Raw genomic sequence first — 18,680 nt, 5'->3', positions numbered from 1 at the left:
GAACGATGTGGTCCTACCCATCCAGGAATACGATGTAGTTTGTGTAACAACGTGTTCTATGTAACACTAACTATATAACTTACGTACTACAACTAACCACATAAATCTAAGCCGTCGATAACTAATGAACGATATAAAGAAAAAAATTGTTTAATATTTTCATTGTCTCATACATCTAACGAGTGCATAACACGTGTGTTTAGATTCCGGTGTCGCGTCACATGTCGCTCTGCGAATGCGCAATGAACTGATGGCAGACTGCGAGCCGCCAAGTCGATGGGCAGGCCTGACCACAAGAACCTAGTGATGGTCACGTTTGTTATAAAATATGGTAATGACGCGTTTTTTAAGGACGTCCTGGCATAAGGTCAGGTCAAGAGTACCCGAAATCGATGAGATGAAGCGATGAAAGTATGCAGAGATCGTGGCAAGTGGAAAGATGTAGTCCCTGCCTACCCCTCCGGGAAAGAGGCGTGATTTTATGTTTGTATGTATGAGGCGTAAAGGGATATGAGGAAAACTTATGCGGATCAAACGTAAAAGTTAATTAATACGGGAGTACTTTTTATTTGAAGACTTGCTTTTGGGTGGGAATTTCTTTCTGAACAGCGTATGCTACTAAAGGCTTTGTCTGTCCCTGTATACATTGTAAAGTGGTCCAGTAGTTTTAACCTTTATTCGTTACAACTTTCGAGAAAATTGGGAAATGGAAAACAAAAACAATTATTTGGAGTGCCCTGTCCGTGGTATTATATCCTACAGTAGAAGCTCCCCTGTAAAAGAAACAAACTCCTGTGATCACGACTCAAGGTGCTGGTACTGTGAACAGAGAACCTTCGAGAGGCAAGGCAACACGAAGGGATACAGACATAAATGAACGAGGTCTGTTGGCGACACATTATGTAGGAATGCGGACGCAGCCGCGTTTGCGCATAATGCGCTGAGCATAGTTACGGGAAAGACATACAAAAAAGTACAGTCCATCCTCGTGGTTTTGGATCCGGTTGTGTCCTCACTCTGGAGACGAGTCCAGGACGGTCTGTGACCACGTTCTTGGATATGGTAAGTCAGGTTTTTACACGAAGTGACTCCCGTATGACCTCCGCGACCTGTGCAGTGCAACCTAATCCATATTGGAACATGATCCTGAACGTGCAGGTTTCGATATTTACCCTCATCATAAGAGCATTGTTTAACAATCGAACTCAGAATAACATGATGCATAGCTACGGTTGGATTTAAAACCTGTGCATTTCATCACATTTCTGATGACTTGACCGTTCGACCAGCGACTCTCCCACGCGAAGGTCTGGACATCCGTTCGGTTGTATTATGACGCCGCCGTTTGGTTTCGGGAACGAGTCCCGGAAAATGAGTCACGTTAACGGGATGAGTAAGCGTCGACTTAACACATGGGAGATGTATAACTATACAGTAGATTGTCGTGTATGTACCTCGCGTATAATAGCGATTTTTTTAAAGTAATTTCTAATTTGTGTAATATTTTACACTATAGTACGCCCGCGGTTTCGCCCGCGTAATACAAATATTTCCGTAAATTTCCATTCCCGCGAGAATTTCGGTAAATCTTCTCTTAGTGGACCCCATAAAACACATGTACGGAATGTACCATGCCATATTTCAAATATCTAGACCCAGCGGTTTGGGCTGTACGGTTAGTAAATGTCCTCTTTTATAAAGAAACATTTTTTTTGTCCTCTATTCCAATGAGAGATTATTAAATTCTCATTTCACGAATAAAATTCTACAAAAAGAAAATGAATACGAAAAGTGTTTCTTTTCTTTATAAAACGCTTATGTGGATCATCAATTCCTCAACCGATACTTAAATCAATCAGAATGTATAATTTGCGTCGGCCCAGTACCGGTCATCTAGCAGAATGCGATTATCCAATTAAAATGGATAATAAAATTGTCAAATAAATCGATTGTTATTCGCGAACGAATCTAAAATGCATGAAGACTGACGCGTGTCGGGGACGGCGCGGCGGACTGAAGCCGCAGAGAAGACGTACGACTTAGAACGCGTCTTGACTCGTAAAATAATTAAAATGGATAATAAAATTGTCAAATAAATCGATTGTTATTCGCGAACGAATCTAAAATGCATGAAGACTGACGTGTGTCGGGGACGGCGCGGCGGACTGAAGCCGCAGAGAAGACGTACGACATAGAACGCGTCTTGACTCGTAAAATATATAATATATTGACGGCTTTTATTCCAAAAAACAAACTATTTTCGTGAGATATATGGCCAAGCAATGTCGCATGTCAAGCGCACCTTTTTTTTTAATAGATAAAAATTTTTTTTAAATCAAATGATCTTGAAATCCTCATAAAATTAAGTGCTCTTTTATTGTTTAAATTAACAGAAAAGATAAGAAATCATAATCTGCTTTTTTTCTCACCTTAATTAGATACGATATAATAAAATCACACGTCTGCCATTTCAGATAGAAGACTTACCTACATATCTTTTTATTTTTTACAAAACAAATTAAAACCTGTATTGTATTAAACCTATTGAATGAATTCAATAAAAATTGAACAGTTTTATTATTCAAAAATAATTGCAATGAAATTAATACCGATCTGTGTTGATGAAACTGTGATTATAACTTTAAATTTAAAATTACAAAACTATAGAAATGTTAAGTAAAAAAAAATCGCGCTTATAGTTATATAGTTACTCTAGTGGCAGCAACGTCTCATTAGAGAAAATAATGTATTTGAGCGCACAACCAGTACTTATGGTGGGGACGGGCAGGGTGGGGCGGGGGAGGGGACTCACTGACGTGGCTTTCTGTACTACAAGGGTTCTTTTCAGGGTTCTCCAAGGCGAATCATCAGGGCTGTAATCGGTTCTGATATGGTAATGATGAGACAGAGATAAAAGAGTTAAGTCACACATCACCGTGCCGTGTGGTTCCCCAATACACCAATAGAAAAAGAATAGGAAAATTATGCCGCCTTTGAAGCCAAGCTTTCAACATCTTGTTTTTTTTTTTCTGGACAAATTACACAGATTGAGTTAGCCTCGAAGGAAGTTCGAGACTTGAATTACGAGATACTAACTCAACGATACTATATTTTATTATAATTATAAAATACTTATATAGATAAACATCCAAGACCCAGGCCAATCAGAAAAAGTTCTTTTCTCATCATGCCCTGGCCGGGATTCGAACCCAGGACCTCCAGTGTCACAGACAAACGTACTACCGCTGCGCCACAGAGGCCGTTTTGTTCGCAGAGGACCTAACCCATTTTGGGTCACGGCATTCGCTCTAAGAAAAAGTTAAATTATATTAAGCTTACATTTACCGTATGCGAGTTTAATAACACACGTGTAATGACTTAATAAGCCTTAAATTACACCGTAATAGTATACCGGTTAAACGCTTCGTCGTGATTGGTGCCTGATTGGTAGTATTATTGCTATATTTTTAATTAACACTAAGTGTTTTTTTGATTAAATTCACCGAGGAAATGTGTCATTATATGTAGAACAATTTATATTTCTACTCGACTGTTTCTATTTGAAGGGTTATGTTATTTGGCTCAACGTTAAGATTGTTAAGAGAACCCTAAACTATCGAGTTTACATGAAGTTGCTTAAATGAGTAATGAATGTGGATGAAGAGAAAGAAAAGAGAGGTAACGTCTGTCTTTAACTCCACCCCTCACAGCGTCATCAGACCATTGTAACATGATTCTAAACGATAAAAGTGCCCGGTGAAAATGTGTGATACGCAGAAGAGGAACAGGTTCAAATCCCACCTTGGCCCATGTACCAATGACTATTTTCGAAGTTACGTACATTAGTTTGCATACTAGCCGATGCTCTTACGGTGAGGGAAAATGTCGAGAGGAAACCTACACATTTAGGCAACTGAATGTGTAACCATGATCGATCCAACACGGGTTAAGTTTCCCTGCATAGGTCGCTTCGTGTAAAAACCTGACTCACCCAATCCAGGATCCATGGTCAAAGGCATACCCCACGGCTCCTCTCCAGAGTGGTGAGAATGCAACTGGGACTAAAGCCGGGAGGAAGAAGACAATGAACTTAATATCAAAAGACATTCTCTGTCAGTCAAAGCTTCAGATTAAACAGTTCTTTAGTCAGTGGTGGTGATTTTCCTTCTCTGCCGGAAACCATAAGGTCGAATGCGTGCGACGCAGCTAAATACAACTAACACGTTGCAATACATACGGACGGACGCGCAGACGTTGAATATGTATGAGCGATTAAGTTTATATTCGTGGCAGCAACACGAGGGCCTCCCGGCTCCGGCGCGTCTGATCTGACTGGGTTGCGGATTCTTCTCATGACCGCTTTACTGACAACGAAAGGAGATGTAATGATGTAAGATACGAGTATGAATTAGACAAGGGACAAATAAAGGAAATAAAAAAAGAAAGACTCATTCTTACAAAACACAAACTAATCTTTTGGGATTAACAGTAAATATTTTCAACACTTGCGGGGTAGACAGAGCAAACAGTATTGAAAAGACTGATAGGCCACGTTCAGCCTTTTGGCTTTTTGATAGAATTGAGATTCAAATAGTGACAGGTTGCTAGCCCAGCGCCTAAAAGAAGAATTAAGCCCTTTATAACCCTAAGTTAGCCTATTACGACATCCATGGAAAAGAGGAGTGGTTCTATTCTTTTTCTATAGGTGCCGTGAACCACACGGCACATGCTTCAAGTGAACATAATACAAATTCTTATAACAAGCCGTAGGAAAAGAGAGGGAGTAGCTGGTGGCAGTGCCTCTGAACCGCAAGTTCCAAGTTTTATTTCAAGTTGGATCAAAACGATTATCTATTATGTAATTGGTAATAATATATTCCATCGTTCAGTTTCAGATACATTTCTATAAAAAAACTATTAAACTTACTTTGGGTTCAGAGAATTTGTTTACCTAGATAGCCCAAACACATTGTGGGTACCTTACAATTAATATTAAAACTTACAATTAATATTAAATCAAAAAAAAGTTTCTTCGACATCATGAGACGCGTCGACGACAAAAGGTGACCAATAAATAGTTAATGATTACTAATCGATGATTTTTCGCGAATTCTCGCATAACTGGCAATGTCAAGAGGACGAAGCGGCCACCTGTCCGATTTTAATATTAATACATGGTAATGACCACGGCAACCTGATACGTTAGACGGTAAGTATATTAATGACGTCACAACAGGCTATAACGATTCAGAGGATAATTACTGTCCATTTGAAAACGATAATAATGTGAGTAAAATTTTATCAAACTATTTTATTGGAATGATTAATCTATGATACAGGTGTAAATAGCAGAACTTTTAAGTTTTAGGCATTTACATAAAAATATCAAGATATCAAATTATCATATGACGTGACCGTAGAAAGTTGTGTTAAAGATAACAATAATTCATTATCGCTTGACTCTGACACCTCAGAATAACTGATTGGATTTAATTTGAACAAAAATTATAATCTCCATAGTTACCTATATAGCAAGTAATACAACACATAACGTGTTAACGTTTAACTTTAACTGATTTTAAACTTTCGCATTGCATTATTTTCAAAGTTAAATTTTTGAAAGTTCCAGTTTCTTATTGCATTTTAAGTCAAAAATGTAAGGAGAACTCGTAATAGTCGAGTATGTATGAAAAGAGTTGTGAGCAGCAAGCAGGCGAGATCTGTGAGGATCGTAGCAAGAGGAAGTTTACAGTCTCTGCATACTTCTAATGTGCGATGGCAAAAATTTAATTAAAGGATTGCTATACAGCATTTGATAAACTTGTCAACATGATGATCACATAAAAAAAAAGATTCTGCAACATAATTCCGACATTAGAATCTTTCTATCGTAAAACATAAGCTGAACATAATTCCGACATTAGAATCTTTCTATCGTAAAACATAAGCTGATAATAAAATGAGTATAAAGTTTTCAAAGTCTCAATCTGTGTCGCGTACAACTTGAACGGCGGAGTCGCTCAGGGCTCTATTATAGGTCCACTTTCACAAGGCCTTCCTAGTTAACTGGGCTTGTTCACCTACAAATATATACTGCTTTTAAAATTGTAGTTTAAACCTGAATGTTACGCTGATATAGTTGTATTGTTTGGTGCACTGTAAAGCCGGTTAGGTTTAGATTGTCTCACGTCAAAAGGGCTAACTTGTCGGGTGTTCATTATACTCGTATAGTGATTTAAAGTTTTGATAAGAGGTGATCAGCTATCATAATCACTTCTTTTCAAAGAATTTAGTGCTTGATTTCCCACGAAATACTTGTTTTCCAAAAAGCAACCGGTAATTATATTATATAAAATAACGAGAATAGTGAAGATTTAATAATGGAAAATGTAATACATACACATTTAATGACGACTATATCCCTTGCAGGGTAGACAGAGCCAACAGTCTTGAAAAGACTCATAGGCCAAGTTCACGTATCGCCTTAAAGAAGAGTCCCAAAAAATATAAAAAGTAATATTCAAAAAGTAAAAGCTATGACTGCCTTCTACATACATAAAGAAACATATATATCTATAACATTTTATTAATTAAGAAGCTATTGCAGAATAGACAGAAAGAGTTAATTCACTTTATAATTCGAAAACACACATTATATGTTGAGCTATTTTTTTTGATGATATAATTACCCCTAGATTCCTATATTTTATTTCTAAATAAAGAAATCCTAGTCAAAGCTTACAACTCTTAAACAATTCGCCTGTTGGGCACTGTTATATGCCCTTCAAATAATAGTGTGTTATTTCGTGTAGGTATTATAATGAGTTTCAAACCCCGCCCTGTGCTCCCACAGCATCTGAGCAAGTTATGCAAGATAACATATAATATTATGATAGTTCAGCCCGTTATTTTAAAACAATAACAATAAGGAGACACGCCACAGCCAACTATGCGATACTTATGTAAACTATGATAGTTTTGATAACTGATAAGTCATCATCAGAATGTACTTTTTTTTTCAAGAAATTTCAAATTTTCTAGAAATTATGATTTAGGCTAGGGGCTAGCAACCTGTTACTATTTCAATCTCAATTCTATCATTAAGTGAAGCAGCCGAACATGGCCCTTCAGTCTTTTCAAGGTTGTTGGCTCTGTTTACCCCGCAAGGCATATAGACGTGCCTATATCTATATACCAGATTGATTAAATATACACCGCTTTAGAGACTGCCAATCAGAAAAAGATATTTTGCCAATGGGTCGACAAAAGAGGAGATCGCATAGCAAATAATAATGGAATTGAAAAAGTTGTTGCTGATAAAGTAGAAAAATAATGTGGGGACCGTGCCAAGTGGAAACATGAAGAATAGAAGTATTCTCATAATTGTAATTTTTTTATCCATATCCTATCGTTTTTCACTATCCACCAACATTCCTGCTTTATTTTAGTTATCGGTACTTTATGTTTGAATCACAAGGTATGGCAAAGATTATCATTATTATGATTCAACATTTATACTTTTGAATAATCTTGAACTTATCTACGCAAATAACTGTAGATTATTTTAATTAATCATTGCCTGTCTGAAAGAACTCTGTCGTAATTTTTTACCCGTGTAATTGTAAATTGTGTATAGGTTACCTGCCGTTTATTTATGTCATTTGTTATGTAGACTATCACTTAGCCGCCTTTTACGACATTCGATGGAAAATTATTAAGCTAAATAGCTGAACGTGGCCTACCAGTATTTTTAAGATTATTGGCTCTATCTACCCCACAAGGGATATAGACGTGATTTTATGTGTGTATGTATGTAACAACCATTCTTATTCGAAAAAAAACCAAATCTACCGTTTGAAAAATAACATATTCTTGGACTTTCTTGCATCGTTCATTAAAAAAAAAAAACTCAAAAATATTCTTCCAAAATGTATCGTTATTTATATGAAACTCCGAAGTGGCAGTATTTCAAGCGACGCTCAACTCGAACGTTGGAAACTTAACAATTTCGCATCCGCCATTACGATGCCAACTTCCAAACTACGCGTCCCCCAACTTTTGTCCTGCCTTTGCCACTTACTTTTCTTTTTTGTTTTTAACATTTTTTTACGTTCCAGTTTCAAAATTCGAAATTTTCGCCTCCATTGTAATATTTTATTTTACAATTCTTACTATTGATAATGTAATTTATATAGGTAATTGAAACGATTATCATTACCTCCAGTGTCGTCATAAACATCAAGACAAAAATCAGAATGATTCACTAATATTTTAGAATAATCAACAATTTATCAAAGATAAAATGTAACAAATTCAATATCACAACAATTTTATCAAAGACACATGATGCCACAAACTACATTTTTTTTTTTTCATCAAACCTCTCAACACTTCACAGAAACAAATTCATCCGGCGAAAAAAGGTTTATCGTGGTAGGAACGTAAACAACACTGGCCACTAACAATCACGTTACATCACAAAGTTTTTGAAATAGGAACGCGGCGTGCGCGCGGCTTCGCGGCGCTGTCGGGACTGTCGTCGGGGCTACGCCGCCGCTCACTCGCGGCTGTGTTTCCAGTATCTATTGTGCGAGTTACCCGTATGGAAACACGTTTGACATAAACTTAAAGTCTCCTCCACTTGCGCTTTGGAAGTGATAAAGGTCTACATGAAAGCATAACGTCAATAGCAGAACACAGAAAAAAAAAGAAATTTTCCTTGTAAATGAAATTTGAAATTATGTTAATTTTAATGCGGGAGATTTTAAATCGAGAATTTAAAATATTTTAATTACAGGGATCGAAATTGCTAGTTTATTTATATAAACTTATTATGGTATATTTCAGTTCTATAAATGATGTGACATTTGGTACCGCACTGATTTACAAAATTTAGTTGCTTATTTTTTATCTTCGTTCTTACCTCTGACATGCGTTGTCGTAGATAATTTATAAATATTGATATTTGATCAAAGAAAAATTATAAGAATGAGAACAGTATATAATAAATACTGACATAGATAACATCCAAGACTCAGGCCAATCAGAGAAAGTTCCTTTCTCATCATGCCCTAGCCGGGATTTAAACCCTGATCCTTCGATGTCACAGACCAGAGCACTACCGCTGCGCAGTGGCCGTCAATCAATTTCAACACCACAATATCTCATAATATCACAATGAAAGAAACTTTTCACCATTAGCGTTTTGTATTCCCCCATAAATTCGGGTAATGGAAGCTCTGTGGACGCGGCAACCCGGCGCGGCGTTGCCAATCCGCCGCGCGACTCTGCCGAGCGAGGTTGAAACTTAGGAGCTTTTAAAGCCCTTCGCGATTAGGGCAAATTCAGATATGAATGTCTATGAAAGAGAGTGTAACAGTGATCAGTCACAATCATTTATTTAAAACTTAACTTTGTCAGTCGACTTTAAAACATCAAAAAACTAAGAAGTCCCGGTTGCATCCTCATCACTCTGGAGAGGAGCCAGGGGTTTGCCTTTGACCATGGATCCTGGATGGGGTAAGTCAGGTTTTCGCACAAAGCGACTCCCATCTGATCCCCGCAACCTTTGCAGGTAAAACTTACCCATATTGAATCCATGGTTACACATCCAATCTTAAAATCAAAGGATGGGTTACTAATATATACACCCAAAACAAGTGAATGACCTCGCTAAAAATAAATAAGGATTCAGTAATGATGACGATGACTGAAGCAATGGAATTATAATGTTAGCAAGTACTCCTGATTAAAAGTTATTAATACTATCGCATACATTCATTAAATCACGGCTACATCAGGGATGTAAAGGTTATAAAGGTGCCGGAAAAATTAGATTAAAAAGTTACTTACTTATGAATTTTGTTGAATAAAATCGGAACCTAATAATAGATAAGAAACACTAAAGGTCAAGAATAAAGTTATTCATATAAAAGAATTAAATCAATTCTTTTATATGAATAACTTTATTCTTAAAAGAGATTAAATTGTTAACTTAAAAGAAGGGCAACAGTTACAGGAAAGACGTTTATGAACGTAATATTAATATTTGAAGGCTCTCCATTGAGGTTTAATACTTAGCCTTTTTAAATCCAGCAGATTAGTGATTAATGGTGGAACTTGGATAATAAATAATGAGGTTCAGTCTCTTGGGGCCGGAATCGCAGTAAAATTGATATTAATGGATATTTTGCAAAAAAAGATATATATATATATATATATACATATTTAAGGAATTGCTAACACACTGATGTAGATATTTGGTAGTTTTTTCTACGAGTTCCATCTCCACTAAGCAAAGGATATCTGTAAAATTCAAAATACCTTATATAAAATTTTAATTAATTATTATGGGACATTTTAAACATCACATAATAATTGCCATACCTTTTGGTTTCACAACATTGGTTGACGTCAAATAAATGACTTAAAACTAAGTTCACTGCCGCTTCCAAAGCGTCAATGCAGAAGAAGCGGTCACAAGCTGCACTACAAAATTTTTTTCAAGAACATCATCTTCAATCTCATATATTATAATAGTCACAGGGTCAGACGTATTCCTTGTTCAGAAAGGAACCGACCTGGTGAAAGATCAGGTCAATGAATTTGGATTTTACAACAGTCACACCTATTCATGGCGAACACATAATTCTCTAAATAATATACAAAAAAAAAAAACATAAAATCTTACTTCAGGTCTTCAAATACGGATCTATGTAAATCACTGTATCAAAGCTGAAAAAAGAGGAAATCCACAAAGATCAGATCAATCGAGAGACAGATGAAAACAATGAAGTTGAAGCAAGTGTTATAACACACGAGATAACAGATAACGGAGGTGTTACATCACCGGCACACGGCGACGCGGGGTGACTTGTGACGCAACGTGACTCAAACACGGGACAATTCCGAAACATTGGGTGCTGCTGACAGCGGAATCTGAGCACGGAATATTTTCGCGGAGAATCCGTAAGGAATGTTAAAGATTGATGGGATATTGTTTTTTTACTGTGATACGTGCATTTAACACAAAACATAATATGTTTTGTGTTAAATGCATATGAGTGAATTTTTTGTAAGTTTTTGAAATACAGTCAACCGCACATCAAGTTACCCTTCATGGAACTCGTATGACGCATATAAGCGACATTACAGTGAATTTGGGTAGGTTGTTGTGATTTTGATTGTAGTACAAAATAAAATGCAGTGTTCGGCTCATATAACCTTATTCAGAGAAAACTCTAATGATTTTGATTTAATTTGCTAACTACTTAAATGTTTACGAGTAACATAACCTACTTTAATTCCTGGAAATTTCAGGAGCAAAAGGTGTACCTATTTGGAAAGTATTACTATCTCATCATCATGTTAAAAGGGAGTGATCATTGTAGTTTTTGATCTCAACTTGGCATCGCTGGACGAAAGTAATTTTGGACACTTGATGCGGTAACGGCCCCTTAGGCCCTCGACAACGTGACAAGTCCAAACAATGAGATTTCGCCAGCGCTCGCGCAATTAAAACTGCTCTATTTTACAAGTTACCGCAAAAGGCGACCAGTGACTAATTGTTCAACAGCACGATAAGACTGGTAGCTTTTCTGCTCAATTTGGTCAGTCAGATTTCTAGTCGACAGAGTAGCGTGAGCCCAGGAAACCTCTAACACAGATTTAGTTGTGATTTTAGTCAGCTTATTCCATAGGCTTATTCAATTTGATTTTAGTCAGTCTAGTCGCTTTCCATTATTTTTAGTTTCAGATTCTTTGTTTCTTTTATCATACAATTAGATTTTTTTTTCTCCACTAGCTTTCGCACGCTGCTGTGGTGTCGTGATATGCTATGTCCCTCTCCGTCCGTACATAATACTTATGCAAAATTTCATGATAAGTTCCGTAACTGACAAACAAACATGATTTAGAATTCCATCCCCGTATCTTTCTTCCACGATACATTCAAATTGGTAATTTTAAAGGCAAGAGTCATCATGCTTGCCACCAGGCAGATAGAGGTCAGATGAACTCAAAATTCAAATTCAAATTCAAAATTTTATTCAAGGATACTTCATATCGCCTAATAATTGTCAAAACGTATGGTTTAACAACATTGGTTGACGTCAAATAAATTACTTAAAACTAAGTTTACTGCCGCTTCCAAGGCGTCAGTGCAGAAGAAGCGGTAACAAACTGCACTGCAGCATTTTCTTCAACAACGTCAACTTCACAATATCAATTAAACTTAGAATAGAGTAGAATGTGGATGATGCACTCTAATTATTATTAAAAAAACATACTTTAACATTTATAATATTAGTATAGATGGAAACTTATTAAAGATGTCATCGATTTGTTACATCCTGTACTCGCACTCGACGACGATATTACGTACAACTGTCCCCAACATCGCGCCCAACATTGGAACTTGTAACGACAATTATTGGAAACGGGGATATTGTTCGCGGACTTTCGTACTCCCTGACCGTAACTAGTGGGGTGTTATTCGTGGGTTCAGTTTTTTTTTTACAAATTTAAAAAACTTTTTTTTAGCCTGCTCCGTGGTGTGGTTTAAATGCAATCCTTTATTGACATATCAAATAACGCCTCTTTCCCGGAGGGGTAGGCAGAGACCACATATTTCCACTTGCCACGATCTCTGCACACTTCCTTCGCTTCATCCACATTCATAACTCTTTCAAACACAATAATATGCTCTTAGGTATTATTAACTTGTTTTTTTTTTACTTATTTTTAGCATAAAACACATAGACTAGTGTCCGTGGCTTCTTTTGTTGCAATCCTAACCAATTCTTAAGAAATCCCAACTTATAAATGTATTCGAAATAACCAATTCATATGAACGTAATCTTTCGAACCTTAGACCCAGTAAGTAGGTTAAGTAGTGTACATGTTTTTCATTGCAGGAAGATGTAAGACACTTCCCAGTCGAAGTGAAATGATCTCTATAAGTCCAGTCCAGGCCTTGTAAGTATCTTTTTATCGCTGTCCCGTTTCACGTCATTATAAAAAGCGAAACAGCTGATTTGCAGCCGACTTGAAAAAGCGAAACTCGCAGATGACTTTCGTCTGAAAAAGTTGCAGTCTAACTTACAGTATCATCATAGTTCTGAATCAAATTTCCCGAAATTCCTAAATAGCTATAATTTACATTCATATGATTACGACTTTTTAAACCTTACGGGGCAGACAGAGCCAGCAGTCTTAGAAAGGTCACGTAATCACGTTAAGCTATATGGTTTCATGATGGAATTGACATTCAATTAGTGACAGGTTGTTAGCCAATCGCCTACAAGATCTCTAATTAAATACCTAATCTAGATATTCCCTAACGGGCAAAGTCCTGAGTAAAAGTCAATTAATATAAGCTAAAACACTTATAATTATTTCATTTGATAGCGACTTCTCAGTATCATACGCACATCTAGGTCACGCTCGTATGAACAGTACAGAAACAAAACATGCCGCGTTGCCGTCCCGTCCTCCCCTCGAGAGTGGGACGGGGATGTGTGCGAGCGGGACGGCAGGCTGGGGAGAAGCTCGCGCGCCGCTCGGTAGGCGAGTTTAAAAGTTTTGAAAAGCGTTCCGTGAACTTTTGAAAAGCGATATCGTAGTAGTGTGTACTTATATCACAGATTGGGGGTAATCTGTGACTTAGATCAACGTGATATTAAAATAAAATATGTTTTTTTTGTTTGTGCCGTGTGGTTCCCGACACCAATAGAAAAAGAGTAGGACCACTCCATCTCTTTCCCATGGATGTCGTAAAAGGCAACTGAGGGATAGGCTTATTATGTATACTTGGGATCCTTCTTTAGGTAATGGACTAGCAACTTGCCACTTTTTGAATCTCAATTCTATAATTGAGCCAAACAGCTGAAAGTGGGCTTTTCTTTCAATGAAATTAGAAATGTATAGTTATAGGTTGACATTATTTGATATTGCATTCACCACCTTAGACCTTATCCTCCTTACAATCAAGATGATTGTGATGAAACACAATATTTATAATGGCAACCTATAGTATAATTTCCATTGTAACTTATTTTATAAACTAGCTGTGCCCGCAATTTCGTCCGCGTGGAATAGTTATTTTGGGCAACATTGAAGGCCTCAAGGATGAATAATTTTTACACATTTACATTATTCATTATTTCTTTGCTCCTTATAGTTGCAGCGTGATGTTATATAGCCTAAAGCCTTCCTCGATAAATGGTCTATTCAACGCAAAATTCAAACCAGTAGTTCCTGAGATTAGCGCGTTCAAACAAACAAACTCTTCAGCTATATAATATTAGTATAGATAAAAAAATAAATTTTACGCAAAGACCAATCACCTCGATTACAAGTTGGTACAAAATAGCACAAATCTAAAGTTTGTCAGTGTGTAAATTAGATGACTACCTCCCCCGTACTTTGGAGATAATGCTGGTGAAGGTAACCAACCCCCATAAATCTGGTGTGTGCCGGGGATGGCCATTGTGCTGTGATGAACGAGCGACGCCGCGGGGCGCCACTGTACTGCCAGCCGAATTCTAATATCTTAAGATGTAGGCTAAGTTTATAATGGTAGAAAAAATCGTACAAAGACACAGATTTATCGCTTGAGTTAGAGTAATAAAAAAATAATCCCGACTTATATTATAGTGTCGTGTGGTTCCCGGCAACAATAGAAAAAAGAATAGGACCACTCTATCTCTTTCCCATGGATGTCGTAAGAGGCGCCTAAGGGATAGGCTGGTAAACTTGGGATTTAGGCGATGGATGGAACCTGTCACTATTTGAAGACTAAATTCTATCATTAAGTAAAACAACTTTTGTTTCTTGTGTTTATCAGTCTTGATGTTTTCTGTGTACATAAATGAGTAAATAAATAAATAAATAAAAAACAACAGCTGAACTTGGCCTATCAGTCATACATACATAGGTACACATACAAACATATATACAAACATACATACATACAGATCAAAATGAGAACCACCTCTTTTATGGCGGTAAAATAAGAAATTCGGAGCCCTCAAGAGGTTATTGAACGAGTCAGCCTGGCAACACTTTACCGTGTAACAACATTATTTATTCCGGCGCGAATCATGGAAACGCCGCCGCCTCTAAATACCAACACGAAATATTTATCAGGTAGCTATAACCCCCGACTTCATACATACCTACATATAGTCACGTCTATATCCCTTGCGGGGTAAACAGAGCCAACAGTCTTGAGAGACTGACAGGCCTCGTTCAGCTTATTGGCTTGAGGATAGAATTTCATTTCATTAAATTAATTTATTTCTGAACACTGTATTGAAATGTTACACTAATGTATTCTTAAATTCTAAACATGATTTGATTTGAATTGAAATCAAATAGTGACAGGTTGCCATACCATCGATCGCCAACCAAAAGAAGAAACGACTTCATACCTATTGTATCATATACAAGGTGTAACCGGACTAACTGCGAACTCGAAGTAGGGTATGACTTTGTGGCAAAATCTCTACGCCACGAGTCACAACAGACTATCACGCGACGGTATCGGCCAATAACAGCGAAGAGTCTAAATCGCGCAAGCAAAAATTTCACGGATTGGAGCATAAATACAACCTCCGACTCAACATCGTCTGCCGCGCGGTTCCCCAGGCATCACACCTAGCCTACAGGAAGATCTTCCCTTTGTGGCGGTCGAGCCAGAAACATCGCTCCCGCTTCTTCATCCCTTAAAGAGTAGACAAAAATAGTCAACAACAACAGGAATACATAGTCACATCTTTTACTTGCGAGGTAGACAGAGCCCACAGTCTCGAAGTGGTCGATGGCTTCATTACGGATTGCGGAGAATAGAATAGATTTATTTTACATCACTTACGAGTAAATCTAATTAAAACTACTACCGCTTCCAAAGCGCATGTGTAGAAGAAGTGGCGGAACAAACTACACTGCAGCATCAAGAGATAGTGACGTGTGTACTTCTATTGTTAAGTGAAGAGTGATTCTATTCTTAAGTGGCAGGAACCACACGGCGCGGTACATTTTCTACACGACTCAAAAGGAATACTTCTGTAATTCAGGAAGTAGGCCATCTTTAGCCCTCGCATGAAACATTCACCTGACAATAACCACGATAATTGTCCATTCCATCGAACGTGTAATTATTGGGACTCTGTACACACTACTTCACATAAAGTCGTTTCAAGTTTTACATTTCAAGAGAGTATACATACATACATTCACGTCTTATATCCCTTGCGGAGTAGACAGAGCCAACAGTCTGGAAAATACTGAAAGGCCACGTTCAGCTATAAGGCTTAATGAGCCCATCGCCAAAAAGAAGAATCCCAAGTTTACAAGCCTATCCCTTAGACGCTTTATTACGATATTCATGAGAAAGAGATGGAGTGGTCCTATTCTAAAGTGCATTGAACTACACGGCCTATTGGAACTGTACGCCCTAATTCAAACAGTGACAGGTTGTTTACTTGCTGCCAAACCATCGCCTCAAAGAATTCCAAGTTAATTCATACATACATAAAATCACGCCTCTGTCCCGGAGGTGTAGGCAGAGACTACCTCTTTCCACTTGCCACGATCTCTGCATACTTCCTTCGCTTCATCCACATTCATAAATCTCTTCACGCAAGCTCGGCGGTTTCGGGTACTTTTGACCTGACCCTTTACCAAAGTTAATTCCAATACGGTAAATACCTACCTACCATGTTCTTTCTTAGCTACCAGACCAGGAAAGTCATAATGGTCGAATTTGAATAAAAAGAAGTTAAGACTATTAATAACATACATACATACATACGGTCATGTCTTTATCCCTTGCTGGGTAGACAGAGCCAACAGTCTTGACAAGACTGAATGGCCACGTTCAGCTCTTGGATTAATGATAGAATTGAGATTCAAATAGTGACAGGCTGCTAGCCGATGGCCTAAAAAGAATCCCAAGTTTTTAAGCCTATCCCTTAGTCGCCTTTTACGACATCCATGGGAAAGAGATGGAGTGGTCCTATTCTTTTATGTATTCTTTTATGTAACCACACAGAACAGGTAAAACATAATGGTCGAATTTGAATAAAATGAAGTTTAGACTATTAATAAAATGTCAAATATCCATGGGAATTCAGAATATGCCCCAAAAATCCCCACCTGGGTCGGCACAATCGCATCTCTCACCGGCTATCTGTAACCGTTTGCGTCGCACGCGCACCTGCGCAAATATCAGGCGACGTCATACCTTCATTAAGTTGTACTTTTGTGTTATTGCGTTCGTGAAAAAAACACTTTTCCTATTTCGTGTATAATGAATTACCTGTACATACATACCTACATAAAGTACCCGAAACCGCCGAGCTTGCATGAAGAGAGTTATGAATGTGGATGAAGCGATGGAAGTATGCAGAGATCGCGGCAAGCGGAACGATGTGGTCTCTGTCTACTGATCCGGGAAAGAGGCTTGATTCATGTATGAACATATGCCATCACGCCTCTTTCCCAGAGGGGTAGGCAAAGACTACCTCTTTCCACTTGCCACGATCTCTGCATACTTCTTTCGCTTCATCCACATTCATAACTCGGGCTTAGCAATGCAAGCTAATCGTTTTGTGTACTCTTGACCTGACCTTTTGCTAGAACGTCTCCGATTACTGACGAAACTCGTATTTTTCGATTAAAGAATGCAGTGTCAGAAGTATACAGTGATCGTAGGGAGTGGAAAAGATTGGTGAATGGTAACGAGTAAGCGGAATAAGATGTGCCGTGTGGTTCCCGGCACCAATACAAAAAAAATAGGACCACTCCATCACTTTCCCATGGATGTCGTAAAAGGCGACTAAGGGATAGGCTTACAAACTTTGTATTCTTTTTTGAAGCGATGGGCTAGCAACCTGTCGCTATTTGAATCTCATTTCTCTCATTAAGCCAAATAGCTGAATTCAGACCATTCAGTCTTCAATGCTCTGTCTACCCCGCAAGGGATTTAGACATGACCATATGTATGTATGTAGAATAAGATGAGTTCATGGATTGTGCCAAGTGTAGCCTCTGTCTACCTCGTGGCGTGATGTATGTAAATAAGTGACGATCAAGTGAAATAGGTAGAATAGAAATGGTAGATATCAAAAGCCGCCTTCGTGGCGGACGCTAAATTACAGATCGTGAAACGGCCGGCTTTGTAATTTTGTAATCGATGGACGACCGTTTAAAAGCTCTCAATTTAGGAATTCATTTCAATTCCGTTTTGATTCATGTCTGTCTTTCTTTTAAAGACTCTTCGAATCAATTTTAATTGTAAATTATGCGAATGAAAATGTAAAGGGTACGTTTTGTCACAATCAATCAATCAAATACGTAAAAAAAAATATCATTTTTATTTCGTATAAGTCAATTACAACAATGTATTCTCTCGTACACATTACTATTCTAAGTTTGGATAATTCTGAAGTTGACACTGTTGAAGAAAATACTGCAGTGTAGTTTGTTACCGCTTCTTCTGCACTGACGCTTTGGAAGTGGCAGTAAACTTCGTTTCAAGTAATTTCTTTGACGTCAAACAATGTTGTGCAACTAAAATATATACATACATATGATCACGTCTATATCCTTTGCGGTGTAGACAGAGCCAACAGCCTTGAAAAGACTGAATGGCCACGTTCAGCTATTTGGCTTAATGG

At 37.7% G+C, this 18,680-nt stretch overlaps 1 protein-coding gene across 9 annotated transcripts in view; it reads right to left on the bottom strand.

Moving 5' to 3' along the window:
- The window catches only part of LOC106139812 (protein daughterless), a 99,534-nt gene that overhangs the window by 29,993 nt on the left and 50,861 nt on the right, over nt 1-18,680 (bottom strand). For 4 of the 9 annotated variants that reach the window (XM_060952803.1, XM_013341314.2, XM_013341315.2 and 1 more), the window contains exon 1: nt 8,382-8,548. The exons of 2 other annotated variants lie outside the window; for them this stretch is intronic. The gene's annotated coding sequence lies outside the window, so the exon portion shown is untranslated. Of the gene's footprint in view, nt 1-8,218; nt 8,549-18,680 lie in introns of those variants that run through there. 3 more of the 9 variants (XM_060952806.1, XM_013341313.2, XM_060952804.1) reach the window with 3 other exon arrangements.

Source organism: Amyelois transitella, chromosome 29 (genome assembly GCF_032362555.1).
Source record: "Amyelois transitella isolate CPQ chromosome 29, ilAmyTran1.1, whole genome shotgun sequence".
Lineage (NCBI taxonomy): Eukaryota > Metazoa > Arthropoda > Insecta > Lepidoptera > Pyralidae > Amyelois > Amyelois transitella.
The sequence above is the reverse complement of the archived record's forward strand: the minus strand, read 5'-3'. Positions and strand labels throughout refer to the sequence as shown.